Raw genomic sequence first — 19,463 nt, forward strand, 5'->3', positions numbered from 1 at the left:
GGATAACACGAGCGGGTTTTACTCAAAAAATACATCCTTGGTACATTCATCCGCAACAAGACGGGCACCCTTCAGAACATCCTTATAATAATTCTCGGGCTTGCGATGCTCTTTCCCGGAGGTGGCCCGTCCTTCACAAGCTTCTCCGCATCCAGCTTGCCCCAGTGCACCTTAGCACGGGCAAGGGCCCTACGGGCACCTTCAATGCAGACGGAGCGCTTGATGTCTTCAAGCCTCGGACAGGCCTCCACCAGCCGCCACACCAGCCCGAAATAGCTCCCAGGCGGAGCCTCTCCAGGCCACAGCCGAACTAGGAGGCCTTTCATGGCCTGTTCGGCCGCCTTGTGGAGCTCGACCAGTTGCTTCAGCTGGTCGCTCAGGGGCACGGGGTGTCCAGCCTCAGCGTACTGAGACCAGAACACCTTCTCCGTCGAGCTGCCCTCCTCGGCTTGATAGAATGCGGCGGCATCAGATACACTCCGAGGAAGATCTGCGAACGCTCCTGGAGAGCTCCGGATTCGGGTAAGTAACAGGTAACTCACGTTTATGTGTTTGCTTTGCATAAAGAATGCCTTACCCGCCGCAATCTTCTTCACCTCATCCAACTCCTGGAGGGTCTTCTGGGACTCGGCCTTGGCAGACTTGGCATTTTCTATAGCTGCCGCGAGCTCGGACGCTCGCGTCTTCGAGTCAAGCTCCAAACTCTCATGTTTCTTCATGAGAACTTGGAGCTCTTCCCGCACCTTGCCAACCTCAGCCTCATACCTCTCCTGCTTGGTGCGCTCCACGGCCGCACTCTTCTCAGCCTCGAGCAGTGCTTGCTTAAGGGTCGCCACCTCAGACCTGGCCCCTGCAATAGCCATGTCAATCCTGTCATTTTTTGCAATTGCACCTTTTTTATATAAATATTCAAACAGGGTATTTCTTACCTTCCTTCTCCTCGAGCTGCTTCTTGGCACGCCCGAGCTCTTGCTCGGCCTTCTCAAGACTCTGCTTCAGCACGTCCACTTCTGCAGTCAGTGCGGCGGTCGCTAGCAGAGAAGCCTGCATACGCATATTGACTCCTTTTGTTAGACTACTACGAATTCTTTGATCCTCTATTCGGCTTTTCTTCCCGAATGCCCAACAGAGCATCAGGGGCTACTGTCTATGCGGTAACATTATTTGAACATTCTTTACTTACCTCAAAGCCTGTTAAAAGGCTTGTACAAGCTTTAGTCAGTCCGCTTTTGGCGGACTGAACCTTCTGGATCACCGCACTCATAATAGTGCGGTGCCCCTCGTCAATGGAGGCACCTTGGAGCGCCTCCAACATATTGTCCGGCACCTCCGGTTGGGTGGAGGTCACTGGCACGGTAGGCTTGTTCCTCTTGGAAGGAGGTCGCCCGCCGGACTCTGGAACCCTTGAAGATTCCGGAGCTGTGTCCGGCCTTAAGCCGGACTCGGAGCCCTGGGGGGTTTCATCCCCTTTACTCCTGGAGTCCGGGAGGTCGCCTTGCGGCGCCCCCAGGACCACCTCCTCCCGGCTTGGAACCTGTTGGGACAACACTTCGGTGTCGTCCGCAGGGCGGGGGGACGAAGCCGTCGGAAGCGAGTTCACCTCCGACGGGTCCAGCGAGCCGCTCGACGATGCATCAAGCCGGTCTTTGGGTGGGCTGCACAAACATATTCGACATAAGGAAAAGCTGTGCGAAAAATGAATACTATGAATTACCCCGGTATCCAGACACTTACGATTTCTCCAGGGGCTTGGCCCTGGGCTGCCACTCCTCTTCGTCATCGGCGGCGTCGGTGGAGCAGTCCAGGAAGGGTTTTCCCCTTCTTGGACCCTCCGGCCTCCTCGGGGAGGGCGGCCTTCCTTTTCTTCTCTCCTCCCGCTGGAAGGGGAGAGGTCTCTTCTTCTTCCTCCTCGTCTTCACGAGAGGAAGGCGCTTCGGGACTGTCGGATGACGAATCCGACACCTCCTGACGCCGGGCACTCTTTTGAGTCCCCGTGGCCCTTTTCATGGCCTTCTTCTCCCGCACCACATAGGGCGCCGGAACCAGCAGCTTCGCCAAGCAAGCGTCCGCTGGGCCTTCGGGCAGAGGAGCCGGACAGTTGATCTGTCCGGACGTCGCCACCCAATCCTATCAAAGATAAGGGAACTCAGATCCCGCATAGAGTCAAACCATGAAAAACTGATACCCTGTAAAAGGACAAAAACGGCTTACCGCATGAGCGTGATGCTGAGTGCTGAATCCGCGATCCTCGGCGGCGGATGCGGGAGCCTCGGCGCCCTTGAAAAGCACCCTCCAGGCATCTTCGTACATCGTGTCGAAGAGCCTACTCAGAGTTTGGTGCCGCACCGGGTCGAACTCCCACAGGTTGAAGGCCCGTCGTTGACACGGGAGGATTAGGCGGACGAGCATAACCTGGACTACGTTGACAAGCTTGAGCTTCTTGTCCACCAGGGTTTGGATGCATGTTTGGAGTCTGGTCAGCTCTCCTTTTTTACCCCACGACAGGCCAGTCTCCTTCCAGGAGGTGAGCCGCGTAGGGGGTCCGGACCGAAACTCGGGGGCTGCGACCCATTCGGGGTCACACGGCTCGGTGATGTAAAACCATCCCGATTGCCACCCCTTCAGGGTCTCCACAAAGGAGCCCTCGAGCCACAGGACATTGGCCATCTTGCCAACCATGGCACCGCCGCACTCCGCCTGGCTGCCACGCACCACCTTCGGCTTGACATTGAAGGTCTTTAGCCATAAGCCGAAATGAGGGCGGATGTGGAGGAAAGCCTCGCACACGACGATAAACGCCGAGATGTTGAGGACGAAGTTCGGGGCCAGAACGTGGAAATCCAGGCCGTAGTAGAACATGAGCCCCCGGACAAATGGATGCAGAGGGAAGCCCAGTCCGCGGAGGAAATGGGGGAGAAATACCACCCTCTCATGGGGCCTAGGAGTGGGGATGAGCTTCCCCTTCTCGGGGAGTCAGTGCGCGATGTCGCTGGCCAGATATCCGGCCTTTCTCAACTTTTTGATGTGTCCCTCCGTGACGGAGGAGACCATCCACTTGCCTCCCGCTCCGGACATGACTGGAGAGGGTTGAGATGGTAGTGCGGACTTGGGCGCTAGAGCTTGAGTGCGCAAGAATGGATAGGCAGAGGAGGAAGAAGGCGTGGGTAAAAAGGTGGATCCTTATCCCCTTATATGGGTGGACGCGATTATGTGTCCCCACCAGCCTGGTAAAACTTGCTTATCTCCAAGCATCGTAATCAAAGGCGCGGTTGGGTTACCCACACCCGTATTGATGAGAATCCCGAAATGAGGGGACACGATCTCTGCTTTGACAAGACGTGCCAAGGAAACCGCCTCGCATAACGCGCTAAGGTGGGATAATGAAACGATTGGGATAAAGGCTTAGTCGTGGCGTGTCACACCACGAAATACGTCAGCAGATTAGATTTGTGTTAATATTATTATTCTCTCTATGGCAATATGTGGAAACTTATTTTGCAGAGCCGGACACTATCTTTGTGTTCAAGATCTTCTATGAAGTATTTGGAGGAGGAACCCGCCTTGCAATGCCGAAGACAATTTGCGCGCCGGACTCGTCATCATTGAAGCCTGGTTCAGGGGCCACTGAGGGAGTCCTGGATTAGGGGGTGTTCGGATAGCCGAACTATACCTTCAAGCCGGACTCCTGGATTATGAAGATACAAGATTGAAGACTTTGTCCCGTGTCCGGAAGGGACTTTCCTTGGCGTGGAAGGCAAGCTTGGCGATACGGATGTTCAGATCTCCTACCATTGTAAACGACTCTATGTAACCCTAACCCTATCCGGTGTCTATATAAACCGGAGGGTTTTAGTCCGTAGGACGACATACACATCAACAACCATACCATAGGCTAGCTTCTAGGGTTTAGCCTCTCTGATCTCGTGGTAGATCAACTCTTGTAATACCCATACCATCAATATTAATCAAGCAGGACGTAGGGTTTTACCTCCATCGAGAGGGCCCGAACCTGGGTAAAACTTCGTGTCCCCTGCCTCCTGTTACCATCCGGCCTAGACGCATAGTTCGGGACCCCCTACCCGAGATCCGCCGGTTTTGACACCGACAGGGGCGCCGCCCCTCCCTCCTTATCCAATTCGGACTAGAGGGGGAGGGGGCGCGGCCTGCCCTGGCTGCCCCTCCTCTTCTCCACTTTAGGCACATGAGGCCCATTAACCCCCGGGGGGGTTCCGGTAACCCCCCGGTACTCCGGTTTTATCCGAAACTTCCCTGGAACACTTCCGGTGTCCGAATATAGTCGTCCAATATATCAATCTTTATGTCTCGACCATTTAGAGACTCCTCATCATGTCCGTGATCATATCCGGGACTCCGAACTAACTTCGGTACATCAAAACTAATAAACTCATAATATAACTGTCATCGAAACCGTAAGCGTGCGGACCCTACGGGTTCGAGAAGAATGTAGACATGATCGAGACACGCCTCCGGTCAATAACCAATAGCGGAACCTAGATGCTCATATTGGCTCCCACATATTCTACGAAGATCTTTTATCGGTCAGACCGCATAACAACATACGTTGTTCCCTTTGTCATCGGTATGTTACTTGCCCGAGATTCGATCGTCGGTATCTTAATACCTAGTTCAATCTCGTTGTCGGCAAGTCTCTTTACTCATTCCATAATACATCATCTCGCAACTAACTCATTAGTTGCATTGCTTGCAAGGCTTAGGTGATGTGCATTACCGAGAGGGCCTAGAGATACCTCTCCGACAATCGGAGTGACAAATCCTAATCTTGAAATACGCCAACCCAACATGTACCTTTGGAGACACCTGTAGAGCACCTTTATAATCACCCAGTTACGTTGTGACGTTTGGTAGCACACAAAGTGTTCCTCTGGCAAACGGGAGTTGCATAATCTCATAGTCATAGGAACATGTATAAGTCATGAAGAAAGCATTAGCAACATACTAAACGATCGGGTGCTAAGCTAATGGAATGGGTCATGTCAATCACATTATTCTCCTAATAATGTGATCTTGTTAATCAAATGACAACACATGTCTATGGTTAGGAAACATAACCATCTTTGATTAATGAGCTAGTCAAGTAGAGGCATACTAGTGACGTTTAGTTTGTCTATGTATTCACACAAGTATTATGTTTCCGGATAATACAATTCTAGCATGAATAATAAACATTTATCATGATATAAGGAAATAAAATAATAACATTATTATTGCCTCTAGGGCATATTTCCTTCACTTATTCCCATAAAACATATTTGGTTAGTCTCATGCGAAAATTACTTGATCCTCTGTCCGGCTTTTCTTTCCGAGCACCGGACAGAGTCTCAGGAGCTACTATCTATACTATGACATTCTTTCTATACAATTGCGTCGCTTACCTCAAAGCCTGTTAGAATCCTCTCAATCACCATACCCATAAGGATATGGTGTTCCTCAACAATGGAAGCACTTTGCAGCACTTCAAGTAGAGTATCCGGTGCCTCTGGATGGACAGAGGTCACCGGTGGAATTGGTGCACCTCTTCTTTCGAAGGAGGTTGCTTGTCGGATTTCGGAGCCGTATAGGTCTCCGGGATCGTATTCGGCTGGGGGCCAAATTGGATATGGCCTCCATCACCAGTCCCCATGGGGATCTGCTCCCCTGTGTGTCCGGCGGCCAAGGTATTGTCCTCTGGCGCCACCATGACGGCCTCCTATGCCTCCCCCTGAGCCGGGAGGGTCCTTCGGGATAGCACTCCAGCGTCCTCCGTAGTCTTGGGAAAGGAGGCCGTCGGAAGGGACCCGTTGTCCATCACCTTCGGATCCAGCGAATTTCCCGAAGATGAGGATCGCTGGAGGTCGGAACGAGCCAGACTGCAACGCATAATTCAACATGTTAAAATCATGAAGTAAAGGAGCTGCATATTTGTGTGCGTCTTCGAGTACTTACGATTCGGCCAGGGGCTTATCCCTGGGGCACCACTCGGAGCTGCTATCAATGTCCCACGCGGAGTTGTCCACGACGGAGGCCTTCCCCTTCTTGGACGCCTCTCCTCCAGATGCGTGGAGGCCGCCCTTTTCTTCCTTCCCCCTCAGGGGGAGAATTGCTTTCCTCCTCTTCCTCGTCGTCGGTGGCGGGAGGGGAGTGGGTTTCGGCGTCTTCGGACGTCATGTTCGAAGTGCCCTTATGGCGGAGGCCACCTCTGGTCCCCTTGGCCTTCTTCTTGGCCTTCTTCTCCGGTGCTTGATAGGGAGCCGGAACCAGCATCTTCATTAGAAGCGGGATAGCTGGTTCTTCGGGCAGCGGAGCCGGACACTGAATCCACTCTGCCTTCTTTGTCCAGCCTTGAAAAAACAAATAGGGAAGCTTAGACATCTTCCTTGAGAAAGCAAGTAAAGGATATACCTTGAAATGCGGAAAACTTACCACACTAGCGGGGTGGGCCAGGTCGTGCCCGCGGTCCTCGGTCGTCGCCGGCCATGTCTCATTGGCCTTGAAGAGCACCTTCCAGATGTCTTCGTACGTAGTGCCGAAGAACTATCGCAAGGTCTGGTGCTTGGTCGGATCGAACTCCCACAATGTCAAGTCTGGCTTTGGCACGGAAGGATCCGGTGAGTGAGCATCACCTAGATCACATTGACAAGCTTGACGTTCTTGTCCACCATGCTCCTGATGCACGTCTGAAGCGTTGTCAGCTCGTCCGACGAAGACCAGTCCAGGCCCTTCTCTAGCCAGGAGGTGAGCCGCATCGGGACGCCGGACTGGAATTCAGGAGCCGCAACCCAGGTGGCATCGCGAGGCTCTGTAACGTAGAACCACTGATGTTGCCACCCTTTGACGGTTTCCATGAAGGTACCCTTGGGCCATATGATGTTAGGCATCTTGCTCACCATGGCGCCTCCGCACTCTGCGTGTTGGCCATCCACCACCTTCGGCTTCACGTTGAAGATCTTTAACCACAGTCCAAAGTGGGGTGGGATACGGAGGAAGGCCTCGCACATGACAATAAATGTCGAGATATTGAGGAAGGAGTTCGGGCCAGATCATGAAAATCCAGCCCATAGTAGAACATGAGTCCGCGGACGAATGGGTGGAGAGGAAATCCCAATCCGTGGATGAAGTGGGGGATGAATACCACCCTCTCATGGGGCTCTGGGGTGGGGATGATCTGTCCCTTTGCTGGAAGCCGGTGGGCGATTTCCTTGGCTAAGTACCCCGGCCTCCCGGAGCTTGGTTATGTCCTTCTCCTTGATGGAGGAAACCATCCACTTGCCTTGCGCTCCAGATCCGGACATGGCTGGAGTGCTTTTTTGAGGTGGAATGGATGGAAGCTTGGGCGCCGGAGCTCGAGAATGGATGCGCAGAGAGAAGGAAGGCGTGGGTGAAAGAGGTGAATCCTTATCCCTTTATAAAGGTAGTGAATATCAAGCGCCTCCCCAAGGGTCGTGCAGGCGGCGCGGTTGGATTACCCACACCCATATTGATGAGAATCCCGTAATAAGGGGACACGATCTCTGCTTTGACAAGACATGCCAGTAAAACCGCATCTTAAAACATGGAGCAGGAGGCTAAAACGGTTCGAAATAATGACCGGGCTATGACGTGATGTCACGCTACAAAAGTTGTCAGTGGATTGGACTCATAAAATATTATACTCTCTGCGTGTGGTACTCGTTTTGCAGCGCCAGACACGTTTTATGTGTTCAAAGGCTGTTTTGGAGTATTCGGGGAAGGAATCCGCCTTGCAATGCCGAAGACAATCTGCGCGCCGGACACCTCATCATTGAAGCCTGGTTCAGGGGCTACTGAGGGAGTCTTGGATTAAGGGGTCCTCGGGCGTCTGACCTGTTGGACATGGGCCGGACTAATGGGCCGTGAAGATACAAGACAAAAGACTCTCTCTAGTGTCCGGATGGGACTCTCCTTGGCGTGGATGGCAAGCCTGGCGTTCGGATATGAAGATTCCTTTCTCTGTAACCAACTTTGTACAACCCTAGTCCCCTCCCGTGTCTATATAAACTAGAGGGTTTAGTCTGTAGAGGCAATCATAATCATACAGGCTAGACTTCTAGGGTTTAGCTACAACGATCTCGTGGTAGATCAACTCTTGTAATCTTCATACTCATCAATATCAATCAAGCAGGACGTAGGGTATTACCTCCATCAAGAGGGACCGAACCTGGGTAAACATCGTGTCCCCTATCTCCTGTTACCATCGATCCTACACGCACAGTTCGGGAACCCCTACCGAGATCCGCTGGTTTTGACATCAACAGGGGGCGGCGGCCAGGAGGGGGAGACTTGCCCCCCCCAAGCAAGGTGGGAGGCGCCCCCATAAACCCTAGGATCCTTGGGCCCTTGGGGACGCACCAGCCCACTAGGGGGCTGGCTCCCTCCCACATTCAGCCCATTAAGTCCTCCGGGGCAAGTGACCCCACCCGGTGGACCCCCGGACACCTTTTGGTGGTCCCGATACAATACCGATAACCCCCCCCCCCCCCCCCGAAACCATTTCAGCGACTCGAACTGGACTTCCCATATATAAATCTTCACCTCTGAACCGTTCCGGAACTCCTCGTGACGTCCGGGATCTCATCCGTGACTCCGAACAACCTTCGGTAACCACATACAATTTCCCATAACAACTCTAGCGTCACCGAACCTTAACTGTGTAGACCCTACGGGTTCGGGAACTATGCAGACATGACCGAGACATCTCTCCGGCCAATAACCAATAGCGGGATTTGCATACCCATGTTGGCTCCCACATGTTCCACGATGATCTCATCGGATGAACCATGATGTCAGGGATTCAATCAATCCCGTATACAATTCCCTTTGTCCATCGGTATGTTACTTGCCCGAGATTCGATCGTCGGTATCCCCATACCTCGTTTAATCTCGTTACCGGCAAGTCTCTTTACTCATTCTGTAATGCATGATCATATGGCTAACTCCTTAGTCACATTGAGCTCATTATGATGATGCATTACCGAGTGGGCCCAGAGATACCTCTCCGTCATACGGAGTGACAAATCCAAGTCTCGATTCGTGCCAACCCAATAGACACTTTCAGAATACTTGTAGTGCACCTTTATAGCCACCCAATTACGCTGTGACGTTTGATACACCCAAAGCATTCCTACGGTATCCGGGAGTTGCACAATCTCATGGTCTAAGGAAATGATACTTGACATTAGAAAAGCTCTAGCAAACAAACTACACAATCTTGTGCTATGCTTAGGATTGGGTCTTGTCCATCACATCATTCTCCTAATGATGTGATCCCATCATTATCAACGACATCCAATGTCCATGGTCAGGAAACCACAACCATCTATTGGTCAATGAGCTAGTCAACTAGAGGCTCATTAGGGACATGTTGTGATCTATGTATTCACACATGTATTACGGTTTCCGGTTAATACAATTATAGCATGAACAATAGACAATTATCATGAACAAGTAAATATAATAATAACTATTTTATTATTGCCTCTAGGGCATATTTCCAACAACTTTTGGTTTGACCGGACAGATATAGCTCAGTGTTTCACGTAAGTTAGGCGTCTTGACTGAACAAGCTCAAAGATTACAGATGGGTGACACTCGGAGGAATCGAAACAGAACAGAACATATCTCTAGCATCCAAAATACCTGAACATCTCGTTCGGAGTGCCCGAATAGTCGTAGCTAACTTAGGCACACACTCTCGAAGACTCAAAGGGTCCAAAGGCATACCACTCGAAGACTCTGAACAAAAAAACAAAGAGAAGTTTAGGTGGAAGAGTGAGGGTTTCTGGGGGAGTAATGGAGGCTTGAGTTTGAGCACTTAGCAAGAAATATATTCTCCTCACTAGGTCTAAGATCATCATTTGCTAGTACTCACATACATATATCTTAAAAGGTGATATTAAATGAAAAGAATCTCCAAACCTTTGAGGAGTTGTGTGATACGTCTCCAACGTATCTATAATTTTTGATTGCTCCATGCTATATTATCTACTGTTTTAGACATTATTGGGCTTTATTATCCACTTTTATATTATTTTTGGGACTAACCTATTAACCGGAGGCCCAGCCCAGAATTGCTGTTTTTTGCCTGTTTTAGGGTTTCGAAGAAAAGGAATATCAAACGGAGTCCAAACGGAATAAAACCTTTGGAAACGTGATTTTCTCATCAGATAAGATCCAGGAGACTTGGACCCTCCGTCAAGAAAGCCATGAGGTGGTCACGAGGGTAGGGGCCCCCCCCTAGGGCATGCCCCTGCCTCGTGGGCCCCTCGAAGCTCCACCGACGTACTTCTTCCTCCTATATATATCCGCGTACCCCAAAATGATCGGGGACGGAGCCAAAAACCTAATTCCACCGCCGCAACTTTCTGTATCCACGAGATCCCATCTTGGGGCCTGTTCCGGAGCTCCGCTGGAGGGGAATCGATCACGGAGGGCTTCTACATCATCATCCAAGCCCCTCTGATGAAGTGTGAGTAGTTTACTTCAGACCTACGGGTCCATAGCTAGTAGCTAGATGGCTTCTTCTCTCTTTTTGGATCTCAATACAATGTTCGCCCCCTCTCTCGTGGAGATCTATTCGATGTAATCTTCTTTTTGCAGTGTGTTTGTTGAGACCGATGAATTGTGGGTTTATGATCAAGTCTATCTATGAATAATATTTGAATCTTCTCTGAATTCTTTTATGTATGATTGGTTATCTTTGCAAGTCTCTTCGAATTATCAGTTTGGTTGGCCTACTAGATTGGTTGTTCTTGCCATGGGAGAAGTGCTTAGCTTTGGGTTCGATCTTGCGGTGTCCTTTCCCAGTGACAAAAGGGGAAGCAAGGCACGTATTGTATCGTTGCCATCGAGGATACCAAGGTGGGGTTTTTATCATATTGCATGAAACTATCCCTCTACTTCATGTCATCTTGCTTAAGGCGTTACTCTGTTTTTAACTTAATACTCTAGATGCATGCTGGATAGCGGTCGATGAGTGGAGTAATAGTAGTAGATGCAGAATCGTTTCGGTCTACTTGTCTCGGACGTGATGCCTATATACATGATCATACCTTGATATTCTCATAAATATGCTCAATTCTGTCAATTGCTCAACAGTAATTTGTTCACCCACCGTAGAATAATTATGCTCTTGAGAGAAGCCACTAGTGAAACCTATGGCCCCCGGGTCTCTTTCTCACCATATCAATCTCCATCACTTTATTATTGCTTTGTTTTTACTTTGCTTTTACTTTATTTACTTTGCATATCTATACCAAAAATACCCAAAAAAATATTATTTATCATCTCTATCAGATCTCACTTTCGTAAGTGACCGTGAAGGGATTGACAACCCCTAAGCGCGTTGATTGCGTTGAGCTATTGTTTGTGTAGGTACGAGGGACTCGAGCGTAGCCTCCTACTGGATTGATACCTTGGTTCTCAAAAACTGAGGGAAATACTTACGCTACTTTGCTGCATCATCCCTTCCTCTTCGGGGAAATCCAACGTAGTGCTCAAGAGGTAGCAAGAAGAATTTCTGGCGCCGTTACCGGGGAGTCTGCGCAAAAGTCAACATACCAAGTACCCATCACAATCCCTATCTCCCGCATTACATTATTTGCCATTTGCCTCTCATTTTCCTCTCCCCCACTTCACCCTTGCCGTTTTATTGCCATCGCTCTTCCTACCTCTCTCTCTCTCTATTTGACTAAAAACTTTTGCTGTTTGCTTTTTGTTTGCTCGTGTGTTGGATTGCTTGTTTGTCGCGATGGCTCAAGATAATACTAAATTGTGTGACTTCACCAATACCAATAATATTGATTTCCTTAGCACTCTGATTGCTCCTCTTACCGATGATGAATCTTGTGAAATTAATACTACTTTGTTGAATCTTGTCATGAAAGATCCGTTCTCCGGCCTTCCTAGTGAAGATGCCGCTACACATCTTAATAGCTTCCTTGATTTGTGTGACATGAAAAAGAAAAAATATGTCGATAATGATATTGTTAAATTGAAGCTATTTCCTTTTTCGCTTAGAGATTGTGCTAAAGCTTGGTTTTCGTCTTTGCCTAAAAATAGTATTGATTCATGGAACAAGTGCAAAGATGCTTTTATCTCTAAGTATTTTCCTCCCGCTAAGATCATCTCTCTTAGAAACGATATTATGAATTTTAAACAAATTGATCATGAACATGTTGCACAAGCTTGGGAGAGAATGAAATTAATGATACGTAATTGCCCTACTCATGGTTTGAATTTGTGGATGATTATACAAAAAATTTATGCCAGATTGAATTTTGCTTCTAGAAATCTTTTAGATTCGGCCGCGGGAGGCACTTTTATGGAAATCACTTTAGGAGAAGCTACTAAACTCCTAGATAATATTATGGTTAATTATTCTCAATGGCATACTGAAAGATCTACTAAAAAGGTGCATGCGATAGAAGAAATTAATGTTTTGAGTTGAAAGATGGATGAACTTATGAAATTATTTGCTAATAAGAGTGTTTCTTCTGATCCTAATGATGTGCCTTTGTCTACTTTGATTGATTATAATAATGAATCTATGTATGTGAATTTTGTTGGTAGGAACAATTTTGGTAACAACGCGTATAGAGGAAATTTCAATCCTAGGCCTTATCCTAGTAATCCCTCTAATAATTATGGTAATTCCTACAACAATTATTATGGAAAGTATAATAAGATGTCCTCTGATTTTGAATCTAATATTAAATAATTTATTTCTTCACAAAAGAATTTTAATGCTATGATTGAAGAAAAATTGCTTAAGATTGATGATTTGGCTAGGAACGTTGATAGAATTGCTCTTGATGTTGATTCTTTGAAACTTAGATCTATTCCACCTAAGCATGATATCAATGAGTCTCTCAAAGCCATGAGAATTTCCATTGACGAGTGCAAAGAAAGAACTGTTAGGATGCGTGCTAAGAAAGATGCCTTTATAAAAGCGTGTTCTTCTAGTTCCTATGAAAATAATGATGAAGATCTAAAAGTTATTGATGTGTCCCCTATTAAATCTTTGTTTTGCAATATGAATCTTGATAATGATGGGACTGAATATGATCCACCTTTACCTAGAAGGCGTTCTAAGAATTCGGAATTTATTGATCTTGATGCTAAATTTGGTAAAAGTGGGATTGAAGAAATTAAAACCCTAGATGTTGCTAAACCCACTATTATGGATTTCAAGGAATTTAACTATGAAAATTGCTCTTTGATTTATTGTATTTCCTTGTTGCAATCCGTGCTAAAATCTCCTCACGCTTATAGTCAAAATAAAGCGTTTACTAAACATATTGTTGATGCCTTGATACAATCTTATGAAGAAAAACTTGAATTGGAAGTTTCTATCCCTAGAAAACTTTATGATGAGTGGGAACCAACTATTAAAATTAAAATTAAAAATTATGAGTTTTATGCTTTGTGTGATTTGGGTGCTAGTGTCTCTACTATTCCCAAAACTTTGTGTGATTTACTAGATTTCCGTGATTTTGATGATTGCTCTCTAAACTTGCATCTTGCGGATTCCACTATTAAGAAACATATGGGAAGAATTAATGATGTTCTTATTGTTTCTAATAGGAATTATGTGCCCGTAGATTTTATCGTTCTTGATATAGATTGCAATCCTTCTTGCCCTATTATTCTCGGTAGACCTTTCCTTAGAACGGTTGGTGCAATTATTGATATGAAGGAAGGGAATATTAGATTTCAATTTCCATTAAAAAAGGGCATGGAACACTTCCCTAGAAATAAAATAAAGTTACCATATGAATCTATCATGAGAGCCACTTATGGATTGCCTACCAAAGATGGCAATACCTAGATCTATTCTTGTTTGTTATGCCTAGCTACGGGCGTTAAACGGTAGCGCTTGTTTGGAGGCAACCCAATTTTATTTTTATTCCTTGCTTTTTGCTCCTGTTTAGTAATAAATAAATTATCTAGCCTCTATTTTGGTTGTGTTTTTTGTGTTTAATTAGTGTTTGTGCCAAGTAGAACCATTGGGAAGACTTGGGGAAAGTCTTGTTGAACTTGCTGTAAAAAACAGAAACTTTAGCGCTCACGAGAACTGCTGTCATTTTTATTTGGAAAGTGCTATTTAGTTAATTATTTTTTCATATGATTAATTGATAAATTACTCACGTCCAGCAATTTATTTTAGAATTTTTGGGGTTCCATATCTTGCGCTAGCTACAGATTACTACAGACTGTTCTGTTTTTGACAGATTCTGTTTTTCGTGTGTTGTTTGCTTATTTTGATGAATCTATGGCTAGTAAAATAGTTTATAATCCATAGAGAAGTTGGAATACAGTAGGTTTAACACCCATATAAATAAATAATGAGTTCATTACAGTACCTTAAAGTGGTCTTTTGTTTTCTTTCGCTAACGGAGCTCACGAGTTTTCTACTTTAAGTTTTGTGTTGTGAAGTTTTCAAGTTTTGGGTAAAGATTTGATGGATTATGGAACAAGGAGTGGCAAGAGATTAAGCTTGGGGATGCCCATGGCACCCCCAAGATAATCTAAGGACACCTAAAAGCCAAAGCTTGGGGATGCCCCGGAAGGCATCCCCTCTTTCGTCTACTTCTATCGGTAACTTTACTTGGAGCTATATTTTTATTCACCACATGATATGTGTTTTGCTTGGAGCGCCTTTTATGATTGGAGTATTTGCTTATTAGTTTACCACAATCATCCTTGCTGTACATACCTTTCAAGAGAGCCATACATGATTTGGAATTTGATAGAATACTCTATGTATTTCACTTATATCTTTTGAGCTTTATAGTTTGCTCTAGTGCTTCACTTATATCTTTTAGAGCACGGTGGTGGATTTGTTTTATAGAAACTATTGATCTCTCATGCTTCACTTAGATTATTTTGAGAGTCTTAATAGCATGGTAATTTGCTTAATAATAATATGCTTGGTATGCAAGATTAATAATAAAACTTTCGTATGAGTGTGTTGAATACTAAGAAGAAATTGATGCTTGATAATTGTTTTGAGATATGAGGATGGTGATATTAGAGTCATGCTAGTTGGTTGTGAATTTGAGAAATGCTTGTGTTAAAGTTTGTGATTCCCATAGCATGCACGTATGGTGAACCGTTATGTGATGAAGTCGGAGCATGATTTATTTATTTATTGTCTTCCTTATGAGTGGCGGTCGGGGACGAGCGATGGTCTTTTCCTACCAATCTATCCCCCTAGGAGCATGCGCGTAATACTTTGCTTTGATAACTTCTAGATTTTTGCAATAAGTATATGAGTTCTTTACGACTAATGTGGAGTGCTACTTGGCATAACTTCTAGATGCAGGAATTAAGCTTGGGGATGCTTGATACGTCTCCAACGTATCTATAATTTTTTATTGCTCCATGCTATATTATCTACTGTTTTAGACATTATTGGGCTTTATTATCCACTTTTATATTATTTTTGGGACTAACCTATTAACCGGAGGCCCAGCCCAGAATTGCTGTTTTTTGCCTGTTTTAGGGTTTCGAAGAAAAGGAATATCAAACGGAGTCCAAATGGAATGAAACCTTAGAAAACGTGATTTTCTCATCAGATAAGACCCTCCGTCAAGAAAGCCACGAGGTGGTCACGAGGGTAGGGCCCCCCTAGGGCACGCCCCCCTGCCTCGTGGGCCCCTCGAAGCTCCACCGACGTACTTCTTCCTCCTATATATATCCGCGTACCCCCAAACGATCGGGGACGGAGCCAAAAACCTAATTCCACCGCCGCAACTTTCTGTATCCACGAGATCCCATCTTGGGGCCTGTTCCGGAGCTCCGCCGGAGGGGGCATCGATCACGGAGGGCTTCTACATCATCATCCAAGCCCCTCCAATGAAGTGTGAGTAGTTTACTTCAGACCTACGGGTCCATAGCCAGTAGCTAGATGGCTTCTTCTCTCTTTTTGGATCTCAATACAATGTTCTCCCCCTCTCTCGTGGAGATCTATTTGATGTAATCTTCTTTTTGCGGTGTGTTTGTTGAGATCGATGAATTGTGGGTTTATGATCAAGTCTATCTATGGATAATATTTGAATCTTCTCTAAATTCTTTTATGTATGATTGGTTATCTTTGCAAGTCTCTTCGAATTATCAGTTTGGTTTGGCCTACTAGCTTGGTTGTTCTTGCCATGGGAGAAGTGCTTAGCTTTGGGTTCGATCTTGCGGTGTCCTTTCCCAGTGACAAAAGGGGCAGCAAGGCACGTATTGTATCGTTGCCATCGAGGATAACAATATGGGGGTTTTATCATATTGCATGAAACTATCCCTCTACTTCATGTCATCTTGCTTAAGGCGTTACTCTGTTTTTAACTTAATACTCTAGATGCATGCTGGATAGCGGTCGATGAGTGGAGTAATAGTAGTAGATGCAGAATCGCTTCGGTCTACTTGTCTCGGACGTGATGCCTATATACATGATCATACCTAGATATTCTCATAACTATGCTCAATTCTGTCAATTGCTCAACAGTAATTTGTTCACCCACCGTAGAATACTTATGTTGTTGAGAGAAGCCACTAGTGAAACCTATGGCCCCCGGGTCTCTTTCTCATCATATCAATCTCCATCACTTTATTATTGCTTTTCTTTTACTTTGCTTTTACTTTATTTACTTTGCATCTCAATACCAAAAATACCAAAAAAATATTATTTATCACCTCTGTCAGATCTCACTTTCGTAAGTGACCGTGAAGGGATTGACAACCCCTAAGCGCGTTGGTTGCGTTGAGCTATTGTTTTTGTGTAGGTACGAGGGACTCGAGTGTAGCCTCCTACTGGATTGATACCTTGGTTCTCAAAAACTGAGGGAAATACTTACGCTACTTTGCTGCATCATCCCTTCCTCTTCGGGGAAATCCAACGCAGTGCTCAAGAGGTAGCATTGTGTTCCAAGTAGCCACCATATTTTGGACTTAAACTGATCAACGCTTCAAGAGTAAAACATTAGTCCCTTAATCTTATTGTCATGAATAATCAAAACCCACTACGGGGCCTAGATACATTTTCACTCTCCAACCAGCATCGCTCCCCACCTCCCTTTTTGGCGTGCCATGATCCACAACGTTGTTCGGGTTAATAACGGTGGCATCACCTCATATTTGATTGTCCTTGGATCCATTCAGTTTATTTTTGGGGAAATGGGAATTGTAGGATCAGAAGTAGGTCTAGAGGGGGGTGATTAGACTACTTGACCAAATAAAAACCTAGCCTTTTCCCAAATTTAAGTCTTGGTAGGTTTTAACAACTTAGCACTAGTCAAGCACTCAACCTACACATGCAATTCTAAGAGTATAGCAGTGGAATGTAAATCATTGCATACGAAGGTAAAGGGAGGGGTTTGGAAAGGCAAACGCAATGTAGACACGAAGATTTTTGGCATGATTCCGATAGGTGGTGCTATCGTACATCCATGTTGATGGAGACTTCAACCCACGGAGGGTAACGGCTACGCGAGTCCACGGAGGGCTCCACCCACGAAGGGTCCACGAAGAAGCAACCTTGTCTATCCCACCATGGCCATCGCCCACGAAGGACTTGCCTCACTTGGGTAGATCTTCATGAAGTAGGCGATCTCCTTGCCCTTACAAACTCCTTGGTTCAACTCCACAATCTTGACGGAGGCTCCCAAGTGACACCTAACCAATCTAGGAGACACCACTCTCCAGAAGGTAATAGATGGTGTGTTGATGATGAACTGCTTGCTCTTGTGCTTCAAATGATAGTCTCCCCAACACTCAATTCTCTCTCATAGATTTGGCTATGGTGGAAAGATGATTTGAGTGGAAAGCAACTTGGGGAAGGCTAGAGATCAAGATTCTTGTGGTTGGATTGGAATGTCTTGGTCTCAACACATGAGTAGGTGGTTCTCTCTCAGAAAATGAATGCTGGAAGTGTAGGCACGTTTTGTGCCTCTCTCACAAATGGAGAGGAGGATGGAGGGGTATATATAGCCTCCACACAAAATCTAACCGTTACACACAAAAGAGTCAACTCGGTCAGACCGAATGTATAAACTCGATGAGATTGATTTAGTTCAAAATGTGAATGTTAGGTGTTTCGGTGGGACCGACATGGTCAACTCGGTGGGACCGATGAGCTAGGGTTAAGGCAAAACTTGATCTTGGTTTGACCGATTACTTCAACTCGGTGAGACCGATTTCAGTAACAAGCAACCGGAGAGTTGGTCAGGCAAACTTGGTGGGACCGATCGCTCCTTTCGATTATACCGAAACGTTACGAAAGAGAAACAGAGAGTTACTGCAAACTCGGTGGGACCGATCGCTCATTTTGGTGAGACCGAAATGTTACGAAGGGAAACACAGAGTTTCCAGTCCCATCTCGGTGAGACCGAAATCCCTATCGGTGTGACCGAACTGATTAGGGTTTCTGACTATGGCTATGTCAAATAAACTCGGTGGCGCCGGATGAATCAAATCGGTGGGGCCGAGTTTGACTTTAGGTTTAGGACATATTTGGATTTGAAAAAATGGTTTGGGGCTTTGGAGCATACCACTAAGCATTTTGAGCAAGTAGACCATTAAGCAACACCTCATCCCTTTTTAATAGTTTTGGCTTTCCTATGAACTCAATATGATCTTAGATCACTAAAATAGAAATGAAGAGTCTTGAGCTTTTGTCAATATTTGTCCTTAGCATTTTGAGGGGTCCACATCTCTAGTCCATGCCATGCCAATCATTGAACTTAATCATCTTAAAGGGATATTAATTCAATGAGCTATATATTGTTATAAATTACCAAAACCACCTAGGGATTAGTTGCACTTTCAAGACAAAGTAAAAAAAGAAATGATGAGAAGAACGAAAGCAAACCAAAAGTTGGAAACCTGTTAATATGCAAGCCTATTTGGAGACAGGAGAGGGCTGCAAACCTTCCTTCGCTCTAGCAATGGGTGAGAGGGCTCGGGGAATGCGCCAAAATGATATTTTTGCATGTTGTGTAGTACATTTCAATCCTCAAAAAATGCGAGTTTGGAACTCTAGTTCACGAAGACATAGCCCGTGGACAACCAATGTGTAGACAAAGCTCTTCAGTCTTCATAGACCTTCATTGTGGCAATTTTTATAGTTAAGGTGGAGGATGCAAGGGGGTCACAAATGGTGCTACAACCCTGTCAGCGAAAGAGGATTTAAGACGAGAGAAGAGGGTGACAACATTGTGCTTAGGACCATAGACATTGATAGTTCCAACGCCCATGGCACCAAAGACGGAAGAGAGTGACGAAAACTACGGTTGCTCTGAATCAGCGGTCAGAATCAACAGTGTGCGTTGCTCCCTATGTCACCTCCTATTTAGGAGACAATTGCATTCTTTTATATTTGTCTCTCTCCCACTCCATCCATACCGAAGTCATATATATTTATGAACAGTTCACGTCATCATTTT

This window comes from Triticum urartu, chromosome 4A (genome assembly GCF_056163025.1).
Source record: "Triticum urartu cultivar PI428250 chromosome 4A, HENAU_Tu73, whole genome shotgun sequence".
NCBI classification, from domain to species: Eukaryota; Viridiplantae; Streptophyta; class Magnoliopsida; order Poales; family Poaceae; genus Triticum; species Triticum urartu.